Below are 20,022 nucleotides of genomic sequence, written 5' to 3' on the forward strand. Positions count from 1 at the left end.
ATTTCTGCACGATGGGTTCCATGGTAGCTGAGTGACCAACACAAATCTCAGAGAATGGGCTCATCATTGACATTCTTGACACGGTATCACACAGATTGAGACGCCTTTCTTGATCGGATTGTGACTAGTGATGAGAACTGGGTGTGACACATCACACCAGAGAGCAAGCGCCAGTCACTTCAGTGGCATCATCATTCTTCTCCACCCAAAAAATCGAGAAAATTCTAACAGACTGTCTCAACACTAAGAATCATGGACCGCGTTTTCGGATCGTAAAGATGTTCTTTTGCTGGATTTCATTACAAAGGGCACTGCGATCAATGCAAATCCGTTATTGTGAGGCTGTAAGAAAACTTTGGCGAGTCATTCAAAAGAGGAGTCGAAAAGTGCTTTCTTGGGGAACTGTGCTTCTTCGCGACAGTGCTCGCCTCTTACTGCCGCTGCAACTCAAGAATTGCTAGATCAGTTCGGATGGGGAATCTTTGCTAATCCAGCTTGTAGTTCGGACTTTGCTCCTAGTGATTTCCATCTTTTGCCTGAGTTGAAAGAATTTCTGGGAGGGAAACGTTTTGGATGAATTGGTAGGTCAGTTCGAATGGGAAATCTTTGAAACGTTTTAGAAGAATTACTAGATCATCCACCCTATAGTCCGGACCTTGTTCCTAGTGAGTTCTACCTTTTGTCTAAGATAAAAAACTTCCTATACGGGAACCGTTTTGGAAATGATGAAGAACGGTGTGTGTGTGGTGTATTTAATTATGGCAAAGCATACGAGGGCTATCTGCGTAAGGGGAGGGATGCCTTCGTGGAGGACTTTCTAAGTGAAACTGGCTCGTATACACGTTACACATGGGGAAAACCACGAAAACGCCAATGCAGTCAGCCCGTTCGCTGGATTCGAATCTCGGACCGAACTACCAGTTTTCAGCGACTTTAACTCCTCGGCCGCTGGTCGGCGGATGAAGAACGGAGAATGCAGTGGCCACCAAGCTTAATGTCATAGCGGCAGAAGAGTATAACATGCGAATTCTGAAGCTCGTGACCAGGTACGACAAATGTTTAAAAGTAGGAAGTGATTGTGTAGAAAAGTGATTTGGTTATCTAATAGAACTGTTTTTTTGCAATGAATATTGTGCCTTTCATTTTGTATAACTCAACGGTCTTTATTTTCTGGAGACATTCGCAGCTTGTAAATCCTGACAATATTAAAAAGTTTTTTCTCGTATTGTATATCATGGTTAGAGCTGTTAGTAATCATGCATTTAACTCAAGTAAAGAGATAATCCCGACATCTCTGAAGAGCTTTAAATCATGATTCTTATAGAGGAAGATATATCAAAAGCCAAAACTGAAACCTCCCGTGTCGAGCAGTTATCTGAGTTCTGAAACAAACAAAAAAAAAAAAAAAAAAAAAAAAAAAAAAAAAAAACCTTCTGGAAGAAATCAAAAATGTTATGCGCAGCAATATACAAATGACAAAAAAGACTAAGAAACATATTCCTTTATAGGTAGCATACATTAAGTGTAAATGCAACTTTTATAGGCAATGGAAGGCTAAAAAATTCATGTAACATTTTAGCCCAAAAGGAACGTTAGTCGTGAATGGGATTATCGCTTTTTAATTTCTTGCCACCAGATATTATTGTCCTGTATTATATTTAAAGAAATTAAATAATGAAGAATTTGCATGAACGCATGAATGTTTCTCGCATTGTGAAAAAAGAGCGATCAAATTTTCAATACATATAGCCATCAAACTTTGAATAACATAGTCCTCCACCCAAAAAGTGCATTTGGAAGCCCAAATTTCGAATCTGTTTTATTACTTGTTTCATAAGTCGTAACACGTTAATGAATTTTTGATTAAAAAACTCAACGATTTCAAAACGAGCAATGGCAACACTGTACGGAATAAAACAATTTTATCTCGAGCGAGCGAGAATATCTATAGGAAGTTATAAAGATATGCTGTTTTTAAATTTTTACGATTCTGCTGTTGAATTGAGTTTTATGCGCGTAAGCGCCAAGAACGTGCTATTTAATGAATAAAGTAAACAAACAAAACGTTAGTGTTTTGTATAGCCATTTTAGTAAGAAAACTGAACGTTCATTTGATAAACTGGGCCCACCAGCGGCCGAGCGGTAAAGACGCTGAACACTGGTAGTTCGGTCCGAGGTTCGAATCCCGCGAATGGGCTGGCTGCATGGGCGTTTTCGTGGTTTTCCCCATGTGTAACGTGTATACGAGCCAGTTTCCCTTAGAAAGTCCTCCACGAAAGGCATCCCTCCTCTTAGGCAGATAGCCCTAGCGTGCTTTGCCATAATTAAATACACCAACACCATTTGATAAACTGATAAAAGACTGGGGAGATCAGAAAAATGTATGCCAACATTTAACGTTGCATCAGGAATTCGAAACGTATAAAAATACCCCGCTGCTTTATTTATTTATTTATTTATTTATTTTTATTTTGCTGTTGAGTTGTATATGGTATAAGTACACAGAAAATGATGCTTAATAATAAAGTTTGCAGAGTCATTAGATTTTTTTTTTTTTTTTGGTGGGGGGTGAGGAAGCAAGAGAATTAAAAAATTTTCAATGCCTTCGCCGGGACTCGAATGCTGGATCTCTGGACTATATGTCAAGTATCGGTAGACTGCGAACTCAGCGAGAGCGCGAAAAACCTTAATAAGCCCTTTTGGACAACCATTAAAATCTGACACCTTTCAGATATTTTAATTTCTTAATTAATTTTTAATACATATATTCGGAGGATAAAAAACAAACTTGCATCGTCTGGTAGTAAGCTTAGTACACTGAAAACAAAGTAATTTACTAACATCGATGCGAGACGAAAATATCGCCATCACAGGTTTATATAGTGTCCTCAATTTCTTGTTACTTTCTTTTTCCCTTTGCGCTGGTTATGAAAGCCATTTATTTACATACTTTGCTATGACTTATTCGTATATCTCATCTGTGTAAACTTGTTTTCTTATGTCAGAAATGAGAGAATTTCCTGCCTTTTGCTGACATAGAGATATTTTATTATGTATTTTTTAATGATCGGTTACTTTAGCGGTTGTTTCTTAATGACCGATTGTATTTCTGTTAGCAAACGCCCAATCATTACCTCGTGATGTGTAGACTATTTATTCTGCCTCTGAAGGAAACGGGGAAGTTGAGTCTAATAGGTCAGACAGGTGCTCTAATATGTTAGCAAGACTCTGAGGAATCGTTAACAGCTGTTTAAATGTTGTGAAAAGGCTGTCATTCGTCTTACTTTCACGAGTTGCGGAGAAATTGTAGGAAAATCAAGATTTCCATTGATGTACCCCTTCACTATTTCAGTCGGTCATAAAATCAGAACGTAATTTTGTTAACTTTTGGCTAGGTTTTGCTGTTGGTAAATTGACATTACTAATGCTTAAACTGAGCGTCGGGAGTTACTATTTTTTGGTTACATCATTTTATAACATATTTACTATATTTTTTATTTATAAACGGGCATCGATTGTAACACGCATTCCTTACTTTTCCACCCCAACAACAACAACAAAATAAAGGCTTTTACAGGGCTGCAGCCATAACAAAATTTGTAAATTCTATAATTTGTAGAGATATTAGGTTATTTTTATAGCAGGAGGAATGAAAAATGAGCAACGCCTTCGCCGGGACTCGAACCACGGACCTCTGGAATACGCGCCCAGCGTGCAGACCACTACACTACGAAGGCATGCTAAGAAGGCGGGAGAAACACTTTATTGTACCCCTGAAAAGCAAATTTATGAAAACATTTCAGTATGAAAGAAATTAGTTCATTCTTTCCACGCGATCAACCAACAACAAATTCGTAATTTTTTTTTTTTTTTTTTTTTATTATTGGCGAACCGGGAAACAAACACTTTTGACACGTCAGCTTAATACGTATGACGTCATGATTTAAACTTAATGTAATATAACGACATTTTCCCAGTATTCAAAGAATTAAGTGGCAATAATATATTGTGTAAGTTAACCTGACCTGAAACAAAAAAGTTGCCAACAGGAACATAAAAATAAAATGTTAAATTTAAAATGCTGACATTAAGGAACAATTTGCGACATACAGTGACGTCACATTCGATCGCGTGCTTTTTTTTCAACATCCGATTATAACCTTATATAATAATAATATGTTTAATGTTTGGCAATATTATTTTCACTTCATATTTTATAAAACTTCCGGTTCGCGAAATTTTTGATTAACAGATTTAAAAACGAGCAGTAGCGACACTTTTCGAAATAAAGCATTTTTATTTCCAACTCGCGAGACTGTTGCCACTCGGAAAAATGAGTGCGAAAATGAGTGTTTTCAGGGTTTTTAATTAATATCTCGGCTGATTAAAAAGTCGTACGGAACAGTCGAAATGGCTTTCTATGAATTTTTGGAAACGGGAATAATATATTTAATGTTTGGCAGTGTTATTTTTATTTCATATTTTGTAAAACTTATAAACTTTTTGTTAACGTGTTTGTTTGTTTAGAAACTTTAACAAACTCTACATTTTGAAAGCGAACAATGGCAACACTTCTCGAAATAAGCAAATTTTTATCTCCAACATGTGAGACTGTTGCCACTCGGAAAAATGAGAGCGAAAATTAGCGTTTTCGGAGTTTTTAATTAATATCTCCACTAGTTAAAGTCGTACACAGATGAAAATGGTTGAAATTGCTTTCCACGAATTTTTGGAATCCGGGGTACCCGTCTCGAAACTCAACTCCACTTTCCGAAGGAGATAATGCCAAAAACAGACAGACGCACGCATGCGCACAGATTTTAATAATATAGATTCTAAGAAAGTGAAATAAAAGAAATAAAATTTTAAAATACATTTAGCAAATACTTATTTACGAAAAATGGGTTTCGAGTTATTAGCAGCAGTAGCTCCTATTTAAATTAGTAAGTCGCAAAAATCTCCGATTCTAAGATCTCCCTCTTTTTTAGCGGTACTTACGTGGGAGTAAAAAGGATACATCTTAGATTTAAAGAAAAGAAAAAGAAAATACGATATAAAATAGTAAGTAATAGAAAAGATGATCTAAAAGATCCCATGAATGTATTTAAACTTCACTTATAAGAATGATATTCAAACAAACAACTCCGAAAATCTTTAGCAAAAATTTAGTTTTTTTTTTTATTATATCATTTTATAGCATATATATTCTATTTCATAATTTAAATTAATAAAACAGATACAAGTTTTTAAACATTTTTTATGAGCATATTTACTTCCAAGTCTACATTAGCAATATTCAAACCAGACTGTGCAATTGTTTACAGAAATTTAGATTTTTGTTATATTATTCTATAACATATTTGTTTACTAAATATAATTGGTATCTGTTTATGTCTTACTATATATATTTTTGGGTATCATAAAACATGGAATTTTTAGAAAATTAAGTGTAAATATCTATATGCTCTTGTCCTCTGGACTGCCGCGTAGCCAAGCCTTTTTTTTTTTTTTTTTTTTTTGTCGAACTTCCAGCATTTAGCGGTTTTAACCGCTGAGCCACCGGTGTGGTATATTTGAGGTACTTAACTAGCGTCTACATCCCAAAACGGCAGCCTATGAGAGAGGCGATTCTATTATTTTCATCGGGGAGTAAGGGAGTAAGAATGGTTTTCTGAGGAATGCGACGGCAGTGGACTATATGTTTGCTTACATTTGGAAGTTCAAATAATTGCTAAACTGGATTGTCTTAGTTTCTACGGTTACTTACAGGGAAATATTAGGCAGTTTTTTCGGTTTGCTGATAGAGGGCAAGTAAACAATTTTCGTTTATAATCCACTTTTATCTATTTAAACTTCAGAAGATTTAAGATGAAGAGAATATATTTAACACAACAGAACGCAATCTTAAGACTTGTAAATCTTTTAAAAGACAACAGCAAATTTTTAAACATTACTGTAAAAAATATCTTCTCTTTTAATTATAATAAATAATGAGATAATGCATGGATGAGTTGTTATTTATATGATAACTATGCATTTATAAAAAGTTTTTAGTGATGAACTATAAATAATATTTTTAATTATCGATGTATTGTTTTTTTAAAAGATTTACAAGTCTTAAGCTTGGTTCTGTTGTGTTAAATATATTCACTTCATCTTAAATCTTCTGAAGTTTAAATAGATAAACGCGGATTTATAAAGGTAAATTATCTATTTGCCATCTATCAGCAAACCAAAAAAACTGCCTAATATTTCCCTGAAAGTAACCGCAGAAACAAAGGCAATCCACCTTTGCAATTTTCTGAACTTCGTAATGTAAGCAAACATCGCGCACTGCCGCTGGCGTTCCTCAGAAAACCATTCTACTCGTAAATTCCCTACTCCCCGATGAAAATAATAGAATCGCGTCTCTCATAGGCTGCCGTTTTGGAATGTAGACGCTAGTGAGGGACTTATTCATCATACTTTGAGTGTCATTTTCTTCCTGTTTATGTCGTCGTTTTCTTCCTATTTATATTAGATTTTTCTTAATTTGTATGTTAGAGCGAAACTGTGTTTTCCAAATTCCAAATTCATCACATTTACGCGAAAGTAAATTATTTTCGTGATACGTATTTACTCGGTCTGTCTGTCTGTATATTTATAATGTGGGTGTGTGCGTGCATGTGTATAAATCATATGAAATTTTGGCAGAAAGGCTCAGAATAACTTTATTTGTCCAAAAAAAAAAAAATTGTATCTATGGTTCTGTCAAAATGCGAGGATTTTTTTTTTTTTTTTTTTTTTTTTTTTCTTTTGTAAAATTAATTTTATTCTAAGACTGAATTATACCTAAAAGTAGATTGTTAATGGAGAATTTAATATGTTTGCTTTTGCACTACACATGATAGACAAAATGGGCTTAAGCTCCAGATAAAATAAACTCCAGATTTAAGCATTGATATATAGCCACACACTGTGCCTCTCCAGTAATCGATAACATTTTCCAAGTGGGCGGGAGATTGTTCCCGACAAAAGTAAATCCCTCAAGACCCCTGTTTAGTGTTATTCTCAAACTAAATCTCGCGCATTAGCCCTCTTGTGATTGGCGAGTGCTTACTCTATCCATATATGTGATCGCATTCGACCCCAGGTGCGAACTGCTCTCTGGAATTTTAATCCTGTTTCAGACATCACTTTTAAGTGGCTGCCTTTTAAATCTGATACGAGATATTGCTTTTTCTTTCTTTCTTTCTTTTTTTTTTTTTAACAAGCTTGCTTGCTTACGCAGTTGTGAATTTTTTTTTGAGGGGTCAGGGAAGAAGGAAGGCTAGAAAACTTTTTTTTTTTTTTTTTTTTTCTTATGTGATAGAATTCTGCTGAGCGTATATTTATCACCCTCTTAATTAAAAGCTCATTGTTAGCCAGCACACAAACACAGGTTCCTACTGCATTGCATTTGGAATATTTTTACGAATTAAAATAACGGCAGGAAATACTTTGAATTAGATGCGTTATAACATACAGCCGGTATATTCGTTTTACCTTATCCGCTGATTTAGTGACAATGGTTTGTATCTTGGCAAAGGAAGAGAGAGCTCCATTATGTATGTCAAGTAAACAAAAGGGAAGTACAATAGTTAATACCTGCTCAATATTACCATCATCTCACAGCAATCGCAACCATGACAACCTGCATGCTGGCTTTGGACCAATGTAACCAAATACAGAGAAGGCAAATGGTCACATCGGAAGCTCAGATGTTCTCAGATACGCACGTTTCTTTCCAGAACATTCTGCTTAGAAGCTATAAATATATTGGCCTCTCTATCGCATTTATCGTATCGTGGAGATTATCGGTGATCAAAGAATGTTTAACTCTTTCTTTATTCAGTGTCCACATATCTTTGTTACATGTATCTGTATTCGTTTTTTAACATCTTCATAATGTTAACAGTGTCACATTAACTGTATTTTTCGAGTCCTTCGTTGAAAAAAGGAATGATTTTTTCCCCTACTTTTCCTTGAAGTCGCGTGTTTTCCCGAAAATAAGATCTAGCATCATTTTTCAGTGCACTCCTAATGTATGCCTGCCCCTAAACTAAGCCTTTATTAAGATCGTCAGTCAAATGGTAGCCTCATTGCCGAACGACCAAGTGCAGACGCAACACACATGCGCATTTGAAACAAACGGACGTGGTTGCGACAAATTAGAATCTGGTGTGTTCAATACATCGGGTTTGCAGTGAACTTTTGGTTCTGGATTTAATAATAAATTTAAAGGCCAATAGATTTTGATGCTCAGATAAAATGAGTGCAAACAGAAATAGCTATTCCGTCGAGTGCAAGAAAGAAATTGTGGAAGACTCCAGGGATAAAAACCTTACAGCTTTTTGCAAAGAGAAGAAGTTGGCTCTACGAATAGTTCAAAAATAGCGATCAGAATAATCTTAGTCAACAGGTCGACGAGGGAAACGCCACGAAGCGTAAGTTTCTGCCATCTCCTTGTTGATTTTGAATAGTTTTGAAGAAGTACAGAATGAAGAGGGGGGAGAATGTTATCCGTAAAAGGAGTAATGGGTCGAAAAATGAAATGCTAACGATATCATAGGAATACAACTACAAAAGGGAAAAAAATCACTAATGGTTGGCCCACCCCTGGCCATGATGCAAGCTGTTGTCCGCCTGGGTATTGACTTGTAAATTTGGCGCATGTCCTCCTGCAAGGTTGCTTCCCATACACGCTTTAATTGGTGAGCTAGATCACTGCCATCTAGGGATGGTCGGAGACTGCTGCTGATCCGAGCCCTAACGTGTTCTGTTAGGGAACGAGCAGTAGACAGGCATGCCGTATACAGACGGGCATTATCCTATTGAAATGAAAGCCGAGGGTCCGTGATAGGAAGCGTAACAGTACGAGGTGCTGAATCTCACTGACGTACCACCGTGTGATGACAACCAAAGGGGTCCGTCTATCAAGTGAAAATGGCACCCCACACCGTAATTCCTGGTTTTGGAGCTGTGTGGCGGACGACAGTCAGGTGGGTAACCAACTGCTGTCCTGGGCGTCTCCAGACGCGTCTTTGCTGATCATCGGGGCTAAGTTCGAAGCTGGATTCATCGCTGAAAACAATTCGACTGCAGTCCGATCGCATGCGCCTGGGTACCACTTCCAGTCGTGCCTCGCGGTGTGCAACGGTGAGATGTAGTCGGAGCAGTGGTCTTCGTGACCTCAGCCCCCGACGTGAATCGCCATATCAAAGGTCACTGCAGTCACTGGTGTCTCGGTTTCACGTCAGATCGTTGATGAAGACGCAAGTTGTGAGCACCTATCGGACGTTCGCTGTGTCCTCGCCGTTCTGTCGTCGCTCATCTTCTTCTACCATAATTTTCCCACTTTTGCCAACATCATCTAATGGTAGCATCTCTCCGACTCAGATGTCTCGCGATCCTGCGATTTGACCACTTTGCTTCCTTTAGTCCAGCTGCACGTCCTCTCTAAATGGTGACACCTGATTATATTGTTCGCGAACCGTCTGCGAGGCATTGGTAAAGTCCACGTGGGTCGACGGAACCACATTCGCATGGAAGTTATGCCTTAGCTTCGAAATAATCTGTGTTTTATATACCATCCGAATGCGCCTCTGTCAATGCGCTGGGACTACGGTTAGTAGTTCCTCCAACCAAAAGTTCCATTGGGCTCCAAAAGTGAATCGTTTGCATATTCTCTCGTAAGGTATATATAAGGTATATGCATATTCTCTCGTAAGGACCTACGCAATTTTGTCCCGTTTGGATAACTCCTTTGTGCGTCGCATTTCATGCTATAGAATGTCTGCGTCGCATTGATGCTGTAGAATGTATTTTAAATTACTTTAAGTACAGAGTCAGAGACTGTGGAAAAATCGTTTTAGCATTCTGTTCTCAGATACCCCCTCAAAATCTACTTTTCCAGCTGATATACGTCCTGGAATCTGATTTGGAAAAGGAAAAGAGCCGACGAAGGTAGCGCTGCCGATGATTAGACCAAATATTCGTAAAGGAGAACTCGGAAGACAAACTATTGAATCAGCGGTTCTCAACCTTTTGAATAACGCGTACCATCTAAACAAAAATTGAAAACCATTAGTACCACTGCTACCACCACCACCACCACCACTCTTGAATAAAGCTCAGATCGCATAAATTTACGAGTGTTAGAGAAAAAACTCAATCATGATGTTGGGGCTTTAATTTTTCAATTTTATATTTAAAAATATTTTGCTCCTTTGCGTACCACCTATTTTTCTCTTGCGTACCACCGGTTGAGAACCCCTGGTGTAGACTGTAGAATATAAAGAACTGTAGACACACTAATTTTCACAAAAGAATTTAATTCTGAGAAACTAATTTTTTGAACATTTGTTTCGTTAAAAGGTCGATAAAAAAAAGGCTTGTTTAATATGACTCCGTTTTGTTTCTTAGTATCCAAAAACCACCTTAGGGCAAATAACTAAATGGCTCTTTGGTGGTGTGCGCTTTTATCTAACTCTTCACGTATTCTATTTTTAATCACCTCCGTTTGCTTTAGGGAAGATCTTTTTCTAAAAGTTAAGTACCTGAGAAAAGGAAAAGATATTTATCGCAGATACATTCTAGTAAATATCAGACGGAGAAAGAAGATGTGAAAGTGTCGTAAATTGCATGTGAAGACGAGGTCAAACAAACACCGCGAAGCGCGTTCAAGCTCTTGCTCGCATAAATCCATCCTTGCAAAAACCCCCTTAAGTCGTATTTACGACCCCACAATTCCTAGCGCACGAAAGCAAACCTCCACCATACACCCCCGTCACCGAATTATGGCATTTGCAACTGCCCCTGTTTTTGTTTACTTCATCCTAAGACAGAATAATGAAATAATTTATTCGTGGCAGCGACCAGGTGAGTCAGTACTGGAAATAAAAACGCCAATGAATTTCTGGAATCGGCGGAGGGAAAGCTGATTGGACGCGAATAAAGTGCGCCCGTTATGATAAGGTTAAAGAAAATTTAAAAAGAAAGGTCAATTGTTACGCAGTAAAAGTGTATATTTTCGAACATGCAATCTTAAGTGCTTATCGTCTGTAATAAATAAATGTTATTCTTAGTTGTTTCAATTTCCGGGTTTCGTTAGGTAAAACTTAAAAATGCAACAAATGGCCGCCGCTGAATAATTTGGGGGATATTATGCTTGTTTCCTTTTTGTTTTCTCAGTGTCATAAATAGGCTTTTGCCCTCAAATCGGGAACACGGAAGCGAGAATGAAGAGAATTTTGTTGTTTTTTTTTCGCACTTCGAGTTAATGACCAGTATTTTGTAGGTGAATTTGATATTCATATTATTAAGACTTCTTTTGAAGGAAAACTCAGCGCAATAAAAATATGAAGTTGAAAAAGGAGTGGGTGGAAGCGGTTTGATAGAGAGCGTATTTGGTGTTATTTCTTCTCTCTAGGCTTGAGAACCGAAAAGTTCGAATTTCATAAGAGAATACTCATTCCCTCTTCTTTTTTTTTTTTTTTTTCCGAAACACGAAAAATGTTTAAAAATAAGATTTTTCTGATTGCAGTCCAGGGCTATATGCTTGAGAGAAGGGATGCCTTCGTGGAGGACGTTCTATGGGAAACTGGCTTGTGTACACGTTACACGTGGGGAAAGCCACGAAACGCCTATGCAGGGAGCACGTTCGCGGTATTCGAACCTCGGAGCGAACTACCAGTGTTCAGCGACTTTGCCGCTTGGTCCCTAATGGGCCCCAATAGTCCTTTTTAAATGTTGATCACTTTATTTTATGAATATGGTAACAGGTGGTTTGGCGACATTTTGGTAAGGCGATAAAGGTTACTAGCTAGCACTTTAGCAATAATCTGAGAAGTACACAGTTCCAATCACAAATTATTTTGTCTCGGAGAAATGAGAGATCATGAGACATGTCATGTGACATTTATGGACGAATCAGAGTTCTTTAATCCAAAAAGGGAGGGAAATTTGTAAAAATGTCTGCAGTACTTCATACCATTTTGTATGTTCAGCTTCATTCCATCTTGTATCTTGTGTGAAACAGTGTTGCCTAATATTTGGATCCCATGGCCCTCTCTAAAGTAAGTTCCAAATTTTTATTGCATTTATGTCATCATCCAAAAGAGTTGCTTTAATGGTGTATGAGTGTAGGATTAATTGCAGATAAGTATGAATGTCCAACATGTGGGAATGAAATGAGATTGTGTGAAGGGAAGGATATTACAGATACGTTCTAGCATAAGTATAAAAGTTTTAGCATAAGCGTAATTCGGCTAGCAAATTGTTGGAAAAAATGTTGAGTAAAAAAATAAATAAATAAATAAATAAATAAAAATAAAAAAAATAAAAGGTGCCTTCGTAAAAACAAAATGGCGTCAAAAAAAAAAAAAAAAAAACTAGCAGGCTGCTGTAGCAGGGCGTTGGTCGCCAAAAAATCGCTAAGTTACCATAAACCGAAGATTTACCGAAATAAATTTAAGTTGTATTTACACTGCAGCTGAAATATAAGTGGTATTATCATTAGTTTGGTTTATGTGATTACGGGCAGAGCCTCGAGGGCTATATGCGTAAGAAGAGGGATGCCTTCGTGGAGGACTTTCTAAAGGAAACTGGCTCATATACAGTGGGTAAAAAAAGTATTTGCACACCTAAATTTTTGTTTGCAATTCATAAAAAGAAGCATTAAGAAATAAAAAAATTGGTATTGCCAAATCAGAATAAGTTTAATCATCCAAAACAAACAGAAAAATTACAATAATATAAATAACAATGCTTTTTTGTAACAAAATTAAAATATCTCGTATCAAAAAAGTATTTGCACACCTGCACGAATACAAAAGAAATAAAATATATAAGCAAATTTCAAATAACTAATATTTAGTATGCACGCCTTTAGCATCCATTACTGCTTTTAATCTTGCTGGCATTGATTTAATTAAATTTTCTGTAACAGTAGGCTCAGTATTCGGTCACCCTTCAATAAGGGCTTGTTTAAGGGCAGATTTGCTTGAAATCTTCCTTTTTCTTATTTTTAAATCCAAAGAATTCCACAGATTTTCCAAAGGATTTAAGTCTGGTGATTGTGGTGGAGCGGCAAGTTTTCTGGGTACATTATAAAGCAACCACATACGAGTTATACCGGCAGTGTGCTTGGGATCGTTGTCTTGCTGAAAATAGTACGAATTACTGATACCCAATTTTATTGCACTTTGTGGCAAGTTATCTCGCAACACATCAATATAGGTTCGAGCTGTCATATTCCCATCAATGAAACACAAATTACCAATTCCTTTGCTAGCCATGCACCCCCAAATCACAACAGAACCTCCTCCATGTTTAACTGTAAGTAACACAATTTTGGTAAGAAAAGCAGCACAAGGTTTTCTCCAAACTAATTTTCTGCCATCTGATTTAAAGATATTGAACTCACTCTCGTCGGAGAATATGACATTTTTCCAGCAATCGATTGGCTTATTGATATATTCCTTAGCGAATTCAAGTCTCTTCAGTCTGTTTCGTTCAGTTAGGAGAGGTTTTTTCCTTGGTGATCTCCCATAAATGTGTGCATCGTGCAGGACATTTCGAACACTTTGGGCACAGATTTGAACTCCAGATGTTGAAGCGACATCATTGGCTAAAGTAATTGCACTAACGAATGGATTTTTTGATGCTTCTGTTATGATTTTTCGCTTCATTCGCAGTGAAAGTTTCTTTGGGCGTCCAGAGCGCAAGTTATTTGATGTAGATCCTCTTTCTTTATAACATACCAAATAGTAGAGAAGCAAACATTTACTTTTTTACCTATTTCTTGATAACTTAGGCCATTTTCACGTAGAGAGAAAAAAAAATTTTCTCGCAATGAAATCGACATTTCAGATTTCTTAGGTGCCATTACAATTTGAATCGGCAATCAACTGATAACGTTTCGACAACACCTCCTTTTATAGTCGTCTTACATATATTATTTACTGCGGGATGACTGTCAAATAATAGCATAAAATGCAAATTTGCTAGAGTTGAGTTGAGTGTGCAAATACTTTTTTGACATAAGCTATTTTAATATTGTTGCAAAAAATGTTTTTTATTAATATTATTTTATTTTTTGTAATTAATTTAAATGAATAGGCTTATTCTATTTTTTAAATGCCAATTTTTGTATTTATTAATGCATTTTCTTATAAATTGTGAACAAAAATGTATGTGTGCAAATACTTTTTGTACCAACTGTACACGTTACACATGGGGAAAACCACGAAAACGCCCATGCAGCCAGCTCGTTCGCGGTATTTGAACCTTGGACCGAACTACCAGTGTTCGGGGATTTTACCGCTCGTGGGCACATTAGCTGGCTTGAAGTAGAACTTTTAAACTGAGTACCTTATCCCAAACTCCATGGTTTAGGCCTCTGTGCATAGCAAGGAAGTTCTGCTTAGCTAGCCACTTTACAGTAGTTATGAGTATCAATTATGAGCGCTCTTTAATCATGCCTAGTTATTTATAGACCTTGTATTCTCCCTTTTCTTTCCTTATTTTGAAATGGAATACAATTTTATGTGCGTACAGTAAGGTCTGAATATTTCTGTACGATAACGGTCAGATTGTCTTCTGTATGAGCAAATGCTGTAAAGTCATTCCTTTTTCACTTGTTTTTGAAGAAGATGTGTTTTATTCCTATTCCGCAAATACATTCTTGTTTTCCGAACTTGCCGACTCTTTTTACTTTCCTGTTCATTTAGCTGGAATTTTCCTTTAGATGATATGTTAAGAATGCGCCTGTTTAATGAAGGAAGTGAAATCTAAAGCTCAACTTCAGTTCTTCCCCCCCTTCCCGCTGATGTGTGTTGTGTTATTCCGTCTAGAACTTAGATGCATTTCAAGATCTACGATTTGCGCTAGACTTGTTTTCCTTCTTTAGTGCTTGTTAGCGAAATGATGAGCAGGGAAGTGACCAGATACTTCCCTCCTACATACACACACAACCCGAAGAAAAATTTCTTACTGAAAACTTAATTTTATTATTTACCTCAGTATAGCCTTATTTATTTACTAATTTACGAGGGAGGAATCCCCCTCCGCTCGCAATGAAATTTTTCGCTATCTGCCCTAACGTCTAAAAGAAGAATTGTTGTTTTTACGCAGCAAAGAACGTATACGTTCTTGCTGCGTGGCGTTCTTTTAAACGTTTTAGATTATGTGTTTCTTATTTCTCATGTTTACAAACGGAACAACAATTACATTCCAATATTGATGCTGACAGAAATTTTACTTGGAACTGAACTGCATGGATTATTTGGGGAAAGTGCAGAATCACCCACTGCTTGGCGCGTTTTTAAGAATTGCACATACTCGGTGTCCATGTACACATCGACCTATTTTCACTTAAAAAAACATCCCAGAATTGCACAAAAATGGCATTGCGCACTTCCTTCACTTATTTTCACTTAAAAAGTCGAAGAAAATTGACAAAAATCCAATTCTTCTTACTCTTGTAAAAAGTCGAAGAAAATTGACAAAAATCCAATTCTTCTTACTCTTGTAAAAAGTCGAAGAAAATTGACAAAAATCCAATTCTTCTTACTCTTGTAAAAAGTCGAAGAAAATTGACAAAAATCCAATTCTTCTTACTCTTGTAAAAAGTCGAAGAAAATTGACAAAAATCCAATTCTTCTTACTCTTGTAAAAAGTCGAAGAAAATTGACAAAAATCCAATTCTTCTTACTCGTAAAAAGCGCCAAACAAATAAGTGGGCGATTCTGCACTTCACCCTTAATTACATGGGCTTCTCTTTATCATTTGCATTCTTATAGAACACTTTTTAAAAGTTAAATTAACGAAAAAAAGTTTTATTATTACTTTATAATTATTACTTTATAATCATTACCTTGCAAATTTTCCCAGTTCTTTCACTATAAACTCAAAATCGATAACTATATATATAAAATACACGTACATTGCTACAGGTGTGTATTTAATTATGGCAAAGCACACTGGGGCTATCTGCCTAAGGGATGCCTTCGTGGAGGACTTTCTAAGGGAAAGTGCCTCGTATACACGTTTCACATGGGGAAAACCACGAAAACACCCATGCAGCAAGCCCGTTCACGGGATTCGAACCTCGGACCAAACTACCAGTGTTCAGCGACTTTACCGCTCGGCCGCTGGTGGGCGTATATTGCAAGAGGGGGGGGGGAAGTAGTACAGTTCTATATCTTCCCTTCTGCTGGGCCGATTGACAAAATTCAACTTGCCTTTTTCATGTCTCGAAAGCTCGACTTAGGATATGTATTAGATTTATATATAGCTTTTTTTCTTATATTTTATAGATTATACTTAAAAAAATTTTTCGAAAATTTTATTTATTATATGATTTAAAAATACAAATTTTAAAAACAAATAATAAAAAATGGGCGAATTTTATTTGGAATGCACTTAATTTCGATATGTGATAGAAAGAATCAGGTAAGTTTAATAAAAACAGAGAGATTAATAAATATATACCAAATTTAATTAACATTGAGGAGCTAAAATTTTGAGAGCTAATTTTTTTAAAAACTCCTCGTGCGATTTTTACAAAACTTGGCAGTTTGGCATAATTTGAGTCTTAAGAATCAAAATATGGAAAAAAATTGGCATGTCATTTCAGAAAAAGTCCGATTTTTGTGTCAAATTACCCACATTAGAAGAATGCTATGTATAAATCTAATACATATCTTAAATCGCGCTTTCGAGACATGAAAAACGCTAGTTGAATTTCGTCAATCGGACCAATAGAACTGTCCCATTTTTTTTTTCGCGCAGTGTACATACACACACATAATTCAAATGTATCAAGTCTACTTACCCAGTGTCATAAGAGTGGGTATAATTTCTATTCCATCAGTCACTGTTTACATCCCCAATACATTCAATGTTTATAAAGAATTAATATAGAAATTTACACAGACATTTTGATCGTTGCCCGTAAAAAGGATCTCTGGGTATATCCTAGGGACAATTCATATAGAAAAAGCATTGCAAACGTATTTCCTACAGAATGAATATACTGATGTATTTTACAGAAATACACATTATGTAATCTTCGCAGAAATACGTATTATGTTATGAACAATGTTTTTACCTAGGAATATTCGAGAATCTCTTTAAAGAGTTCTATTCACCTACGTTAAATATAGTGGTAATAACCAATTGGTTAAAATGGGTTTTAGCACTAGCGCGATTTACCCCAATAAAATCATTAAAATTTTACTGCGAATGCGTTTTAACACCATTTTGTATCTTACATTCAATTAATACACAGATTTTAATGCACATACGTAAATCAAAACAGAAATAAAACCAAAAATATACAAACCTTGTAATTATCCGAATACACCATCGACTATCCACCAACACATGCAAACAGGCGCCATTAAACTTTCAAAACATGGAATCACGGGAAGATCAGGCATGCGCTGAAGGCTTTGCTTTGATTGGCTGCCATTAACTTAAAGTGGTGAAACAAAGGTCTGCAGTAACTCTTATGTTGTTATTTCAATCATTGTGTTCTTATTTACCAGTGTCCAAGTAACTCTGTTAATTGTTTATTTGCCTAATCTTTGGAATATGGTAACAGGTAGTTTGGCAACATTTTAATAAAGCGATAAAAGTTACTAGGTAGGACTTTAGCAGTGTACATGGATAAAGTCGAGAGTGTGCGCAATGCCATTTTTGTGCAATTCTGGGATGATTTTTCAGTTAAACATGTACAAGAATAAAGACACTCACACCTTTCCTTGATTTCTAGCCCATCTTTAAACAGAATTTCATATCATAGTCTTTTAAGACATAAAACCATGCACAACAGAAACAATATTCATTACTTAACTATTATGCACTTAATGCTCCGTATCAGAATTTACAATTTTCTTGCGTTTAAGCAAGTATGAATTGAGATCTGTCTTTCTTGCAAATTAAATGCTCACTATAAAATACTTAAACGAAACACACATGAATATAAGCAAAGTTTTAACGGCTAATCTTTGGAATTAAGTAACAGGTAGTTTGGCGACATTTTGGTAAGGCGATAAAGGTTACTAGCTAGGACTTTAGCAATAATCTGAGAAGTACACAGTTCGAATCACAGATTATTTTGTCTCAGAGAAATGAGAGATCATGAGGCATGTCATGTGACATTTTCCGGAAAATTCCGATCGTGAGAATTAGATTTTTGTCAATTTTCTTTAACTTTTTAAGTGAAAATAGGTCGATGTGTACATGGATAAAGTCAAGAGTGTGCGCAATGCCATTTTTGTGCAATTCTGGGATGTTTTTTTAAGTGAAAATAGGTCGACGTGTACATGGATACCGCGTATGGGCAATTCTTAAAAACGCGCGAAGTGGGCGATTCTGCACTTTTTTCCAATTTCGCACCTAATCTTCGTCATGATTAAGCACTTTTGTTCCATAAAAGTTCTAGCATAAGCGTAATTCGACTAGCAGATTGTTGGAAAAAGTGTTGAGTAGGGGGAAAAAAAAAAAAAAAAAAACATGCCTTTACTTCCTGAAAACAAAATTGCGTCAAAAAATTTAAAAAAAAAAAAAAAAAAACTAGCAGGTTGCTGTAGCAGGGTTGGTCGCCAAAAAATGCCAAGTTACCAATTCTGCACTTTTTTCCAATTTCGAACCTAATCTTCGTCATGATTAAGCACTTTTGCTCCATAAAAATTCTAGCATAAGCGTATTTCGACTAGCAGATTGTTGGAAAAAGTGTTGAGTAGGGGGGGGGGAAATGCCTTTACTTCCTGAAAACAAAATTGCGTCAAAAAATTTAAAAAAAAAAAAAAAAAAAACTAGCAGGTTGCTGTAGCAGGGTTGGTCGCCAAAAAACGCCAAGTTACCAATTCTGCACTTTTTTCCAATTTCGTACCTAATCTTCGTCATGATTAAGCACTTTTGTTCCATAAAAGTTCTAGCATAAGCGTAATTCGGCTAGCAGATTGTTGGAAAAGTGTTGAGTAGGTTGCGTCAAAAAATTTAAAAAAAAAAAAAAAAAAAAAAAAAAAAGAACTAGCAGGTTGCTGTAGCAGGGTTGGTCGCCAAAAAAACGCCAAGTTACCATAATCCGAAGATTCACCGTTTATTTTTTTGAGTCACCATAAGTTACGCACTCAGTCACCAGCTCGAATGCTTTCCCAGATGCACAACTCACATTCTCTTAAGTACTTACCTCTAAATTATTTTTGGTTTCTGAACTTATCTAAATTTTTAACACCTTTTCAGATTTTAATTAATTTGTTATGTTTGCGTAATTAAGAACAGCTCAAATTTTGGTACGGGCACTCCTCCACAGGAGGTCTGCGGTGATTATACCAAACTTCAGTGCACTGAAAAGAGCAAGTGAACCATGTTTTGGTGCTACCTCTGACTTTGAAGTATGAAATGGTGCAATACTGATCTGAAATTTTTTACAGTGTATATTATCTTGACGAAACGGCAAAAGACCTTCTGTACCTTCCACGATGTGTTATCAGCGAATTATTTTACAGCTGATTGTTGAAAATACTGAAAATACTTGAAGTTAAATGATATTTTTAATTACTTTTTAACATTTAATAAAAATCCGAGAATAATAGCATGAATTTAAAAAAATGAAAATATATATGCACGTCTTAGTAATAGTTTGTCAGTTTTCGACGGCAACAGGTTTTTAAGATTATTTATAACGTTTAGAAAAGATAATGAAATAGGGTGCATCTTTTAACCATTTGAACTGTACAGCCGAATCGTTACAACTCTTGTACTATTGGCATAATGGGTACACGATTGAGTGATGGGTTAAATCAATTGAGTTTGGTAATTTCATTGCCAATTTCAACATTAGGGAAGTTGCTGTGGGGCGTCATTATGTGAAGGTAATTAATTCCCTGTCTTATTAACAAAGATAGAACATTAAAATCTTTTTCAGTTTCTTAATTCAAGCAAAATATTTTAAAATTTAATATTAAAATACATTCAGAGCTCAGGTCGTTG

The 20,022-nt window shown here is 36.0% G+C and overlaps 2 protein-coding genes across 2 annotated transcripts in view; one reads left to right on the top strand and one right to left on the bottom strand.

The window, feature by feature from the left end:
* The window catches only part of LOC118184539 (uncharacterized), a 215,190-nt gene extending 197,762 nt beyond the window's left edge, over positions 1-17,428 (bottom strand). Inside the window, exon 1 of the mRNA XM_035354232.2 lies at positions 17,366-17,428. The gene's annotated coding sequence lies outside the window, so the exon portion shown is untranslated. The remainder of the gene's footprint in view (positions 1-17,365) is intronic.
* The window catches only part of Eph (Eph receptor tyrosine kinase), a 479,031-nt gene that overhangs the window by 85,161 nt on the left and 373,848 nt on the right, over positions 1-20,022 (top strand). The window lies entirely within an intron of this gene.

The sequence above is a fragment of the Stegodyphus dumicola genome, chromosome 1 (genome assembly GCF_044657685.1).
Source record: "Stegodyphus dumicola isolate Sdum_Otavi_A_Nest chromosome 1, ASM4465768v1".
In the NCBI taxonomy this organism is placed as follows: Eukaryota; Metazoa; Arthropoda; class Arachnida; order Araneae; family Eresidae; genus Stegodyphus; species Stegodyphus dumicola.